The sequence below is a fragment of the Phyllobates terribilis genome, unplaced genomic scaffold, assembly GCF_046119375.1.
Source record: "Phyllobates terribilis strain yellow unplaced genomic scaffold, ASM4611937v1 Scaffold_3__8_contigs__length_932513732, whole genome shotgun sequence".
Taxonomy (NCBI): Eukaryota; Metazoa; Chordata; class Amphibia; order Anura; family Dendrobatidae; genus Phyllobates; species Phyllobates terribilis.
The window spans coordinates 201361478-201367111 of record NW_027362763.1 but is presented as its reverse complement, the minus strand read 5'-3'; positions in this window follow the sequence as shown (position 1 = coordinate 201367111).

Here is a 5634-nt window from a genome sequence, read left to right as displayed (position 1 = left end):
TGTGCAACCTCATCATCATCCAAGAATATCTGCCCCAAACAATTTTAAGCTGAGATGCAGTCTGCTTTGTATACCCATGTTGAGTTTATCAGGTATGTGTACCCCTGTGTGGAGATCAATATCTGCACCAAAAAATTATTTTCACTAGAGTATAACTATTGTAAAGGAGACCAAAATCTCTTCCACTGCAGCCAACCCAGCTCATGGAGACCCAAACAGGAGGATTCACATTTCCCTAAATTAGGGCCTAATACCACCGAAGTGGCATCAATTTCAGTACAGTAGAAATTGTACAATTAGGAACGACACCTCTTCCACTAGAGCCAACCCAATAGATGGAGACCCAATCAGGATTCCCCACTTTTCCAAAAATTACTGGCAGACACCAACAATGTTGCATCAATTTCAGTACAGTAGACATTGTACAATTAGGAACGACACTTCTTCCCCTTCAGCCAACACAGTAGATGGAGACCCAATCAGGACTGTTTCCATTTGAAAACATTTAGGCCTAAAACCACCAAAGTGGCATCAATTTCACTAGAGTATAAGTAGTATAATGAGGACCGACACCTCTTCCACTGGAGCCAACCCAATGCATTGAGAGACCAAATCTGTATTCTCATTTCCAAAAATTAGGGCCTAAAACCTGCAGCTGCAGCAAGAGCAGGTGCACAAGCCATATCACAGACTGCAATTCCGCAAGATCAATGCAGCAAACTAAAAACTACAACATCGCCTACACTGTACAGTCTGCAATTGGGGTGCAAAAGTCCTTTGAGATCCATGACTTGTTCATCTTGATGAAAGTTAGGCGGTCAACAATTTTACGGGACAGCTGGGTGCGCTTATCCGTCCATGCTGGGCATGATAAAACCTCCAAGGCGTGACAGCCGAGCTCAGGCCATTCATCCATTTTTGAAGACCAAAATTTAAAAGGGTCAAAATCCTCACTGATGGTAATTGTATTGAGCTCTAGATAGTCCTCCACCATCCTCTCCAGTCGTTCTCCACGTGTCAGACTTGTACTCTGTTGTGCTGGTGCACGAGCTGGTCTAAAAAATGTGTGCAAGGACTCATAGAAATTGCTTCTGCCACTTTCTATGCTGCTACTGCTGCTGCTAATGTTTTGGCGCTGATGAACTGATGTGCTGGAGGTTGAAAGACTACTTGGGGAAAAGCTCTATTAAGGTTGCTTAAAAGCTTGTTTCGATACTCCAACATTAGCGTGTCCCTTTTCAGGGCAAGAAGCATCTGGCAAAATTTACTCTTTTAATGTGGATGTAACAGAGAGGCAAACCAGTAGACAGCATTATTTCGAATCCTAACTATACGGGGATCATGTTGCAGAAAGTGCAGCAAGAAGGCACTCATATGTCGGGCTCTTCCAGGTGGTCCAAAGTCAGACTCTATTATTGGCTGCATAACAATGATGCATGTTTCCTCCGTCCCCACCTGCCAATGACGTTCAACAGAGAGGGGATGATTATCCTTCTTGTCTTGTCGCCCATCACCTCTTCCTCCTCCATTTGTTCCTCGGTTCTTGCACTTTAACTAACAGTATGTCTGGCATCTCCTAACCCCCTCGATCGCAGGAAGCCACCGTCACTTGACATCCGCCTGTGTGAAGACAATCTGGAACTTTGAGACATTCTTCTCCCTTCCGCATCCTCCTCTTCTTCTGGGACAACCACCTCCTGCCGCACGCTATTCAAAGTCTTCTCTAGCATGTAGATGACCGGAATAGTGATGCTGATGATGGCATTGTCATCGCTAACTAGTTTAGTAGCCATTTCAAAACTGTGCAGAAGGGTGCAGAGGTTCTTAATCTGTTCCCACTCTGTAAACGTGATATGCCCCACGTCTGTACTGCGTTGGCTTAGGCTATACGACATGACATACTGTGTCAGGGCTCATTGCTGCTACCACAGTCGCTGCAACATGTGCAGAGTGGAATTCCACCACGTCGGCACATCGCATATCAACCTGTTAGCTGGCATGGAGAAAGACCTCTGTATCGATGCAAGTCGATGACATGAGGGATGCGAACGGCGGAAGTGAGCACACAGATTCCGTACTTTCTGAAGCAGCTCATCCAGGCTGGGATAGTGGCGGAGAAATCGCTGTACCACCAGGTTCAGGACTTGAGCCATGCAAGGCACGTGAATGAGTTCGCCTCGGCGTAGGGCCGCCAACAGGTTGGCACCGTTATCACACACGGCCTTCCCTGGCTCCAGGTTCAGCGGAGACAGCCATTGCTGAAACTGAGCCTGGAGAGCTGTCCACAACTCTTCAGCTGTATAACTGCGATCTCTAAGGCATATTAATTTGAAGACTGCCTGATTGCGGTGAGCCCTGGCTGCACAGTACGGTGGTGGTGTGGATTCGCTCTGCACAGTTGGAATGAATGTCTAATTAAGGCAGAGGTTGATTGCACAGGTGGAGGCCCTAGAGGAGGTAGAGGAAGTGTGAAATACAGAGGTTTGTTCTGCAAGCCTTGGGGATTCCAAGATTTGTGGAGCAGCCCCTTCCCCGCCTGTCCCCACAGCCACCAGAGTCACCCAGTGCCCAGCCAGCGAAATGTAACGCCCTTCGCCATGCTTACTCGTCCAGGTGTCTGTGGTGAAATGCACCCTGGCAGATATAGATTTAGTCAAGGAACGGGTAATGTTGTCTGCGACATGCTGGTGTAGCGTAGGCACAGCTTTCTTAGGGCAACTAGTACTGGGGGACTGCGACGGCCATCAGCTTTCAGAAACCGTCTGTATCTATGGCAGCATTTCCATGGCCAACAGATTTGAGATGGTGGCGTATAATATTTTAGCTTTGTCATGTGTAGGATGAAACAATTTTCTATGTAACCACAACTGCGGGACCGAGGGCTGGCTGCGGTGCTGAGAGAGGGCGGGATACAGTGAAACCGACAAACTGCTGGACTGTGAGCGAGGTGCAGATGTTACGGTGGATTGAGAAACGTGTGGTGTGCTCGGTGAAACAAACACAGCAGGCATGTCCGCTTCCGTTACATCTGAGGGGCTCTCACTCAGCCTGACTGGAGCGGGTAGAGAACCAGAAGTTTTGCGGTGGGAGACCTGCATGCCAATACTTGGCATGGTAACAGAGGAGGAGGAAGAAGCAGTGGATGTGGTTGATGGAGCAGCAGATGATTGTTGAGGTGCGCTGGTCTGCATTTCAGCGCGGTAAGATTCCCAGCGTAAAGCATGTTGTGTGGCATGTGAAAGTTCATGCATGTAGTAGTCAAATTATTGCACTTTTTCCCTCTACTGAGTTTCTTCTTGCAAAGTGTGCAGATAACGTGAGTTGGCTCATCGCTTGCGGTCTCAAAAAAGGCCCAGGCTAGGCAACCCTTGCTACCTCTGCGAGCTGCAGACTCGCAACCGCGGCTGGCCACAGCCACAGTTGTGGCTAAGGATGCAGTGCTCCTCATGTTTGCATCACTCCGTGTCTGTGCCGTAGGGCGAAAGGTAAGCTCCTCGTCTTCCTCCTCCACCTTCTCAGATGACCTACTCGGCTGCTTGACTCTGGGTTCACACCAAGTAGGATCTTCAACCTCGTCATCATCCAATATGTTATCCCATTCCTCACCTTCAGAGTGACCCTTCTCCTCTTGTTGCCCTGACAGCACAGTACAATATGCATGAGCCTCAGGTAACTGAGTCTCATCAGGATCACCTCCCTCCCCGGTGGTTAATGTCTGGTGACGAGGGACAGGAACCTGCTCGGATCCTACTCCGTCCTGCCCCGAATCCAATGTAAAAAAAATTTGGGCATCGGTGCAGATGCTTTCCTCCTCTTCTTGACTCTGTGAATGTTTGGAGTACACTTCTGATGCCCATGGCATAAAATGGGTGAACAGTTCTACAGAATCACCCATCTGTGGTTCGCTACAGTCAGTTGGGGTTCTTGGACAGTTGTGACACGGGGGGAAGCAAGGGTAATTGGGGTGCCACCTCTGTAGACTGTACTGTATGTGATGTTGAGGTGGAGGAAGATGAGGAGAGGCCACTTGAAGCCGCGTTTGCCATCCACAGGAGCATCTGCTCTTTCTGGCCCTTATCAACAAGACGTATCGCTGTGCACCTGCCAAAGAAAGGGAGTGGAGTAGCCCATCCAGTAATAGAAGTTGTCAGTTGTCTTTGGATAAGACATGACGGTGTTGGTTCACTAGTGCTTTCACTAACATTACCACCTACCCCACCTATACCTTGCACACCAAGCCTATTCCCCCTTCCACCACGACCTCTCTTTTTTCCACTCATGTTGCTCAGATACTGTAGTAGGAGCACGCTATTAGCAAAACAAAAATAGATTTTTTCCTCTGCAACAGCTCTGCACACATCTGAATTTCAGTGGCACTAAATGACAAGGTAAGATATGGCTTACTGTATAACATTACTAACTGAACAAAGTATTTTTTTTACTGTGGCTGACGCCTATATAACGTAGGAGATTTTCTCCAAACTATTTCAAGCTGAGATGTTCCTGCTGTATAGTGTTAAAAACCAAACAAAGTATTTTTTTTACTGTGGATGAGGCCTGTATAACATACGAGATATTCTCCAAACTATTTGAAACTGAGATGTCCCTGCAGTATAACGTTGGCAACAGGAAAAAATAGATTTTTTTGACTCTGCACAAGCTCTGAATACAGCTGAATTTCACTGCCACTAAACGCACTAGGTGGCTTATTAGAGATTGTAACACTTCTGCGACACAAGAAAATCTTTGCTGGATTGTGGCTAGCAACAGAAAAAATCTATTTTTTTACTCTGAAAACAGTTGAATTTCACCGCCACTAAAAGTACTAGGTGGCTTATAGCAGAGTGTAACATGTCTGCGACAAAAAAAAACTTTGGTGAACTGTGGCTAGCGACAGCAAAACATATTTGTTTTACTGTGCATACATCTGAAGTTCATCCACCAAAAAAGTGACAAACTGGGCTAACACAGCTGGCACTATCATATTAGCAAATGAAAAAAAAATTTTTTTGTGCACTGACAAGCTCTGCAGATAGCTGAATTTAAACCCCACAAAAACAAAAAGTGGCCTACAGGGGTTTGCTTGCTTTATCACATTAGCACGTGCAAAAATAGATTGAAGATCTGCATGGAGCTCAGACAGTACAACCGATGCACAGCACTATTCTGAGCCATAGGCCCTGCTCTTTCTGTGAGAATCTCAGTAAGGCTGTGTGCCCACGTAGCGTTTTACAAGCGTTTATGCTGCGGAATTTCCGCAGCATAAACGCTTGGGAAACGCTTGGTAATCCGCCCCCCATGGTCCCCAATGACAAGTCGCACTTTCAATGCCCATGTTGCAGATTTTTCTGCAGCGTTTATGCTGCGCTCAAAAATCCGCAGCATGTCCATTAATTTTGCGGACACGCAGCGAAATCCCCGCCATTGACTTGCATTGAAACGCATAATATCCGTGTCAGTACATTTGTACACACGGATATTATGCGTTTCTATGTGCGGATGGTACCCAAGTCTGGAGGAGAGAAGACTCTCATCCAGACCTGGGTACCATAGAAAACTGTAAAAAAAGAATTTAAAATAAAAAATAAAGTTTATACTCACCTACCGATGTCTTCCCGGTGTTTTGTCTGCTCC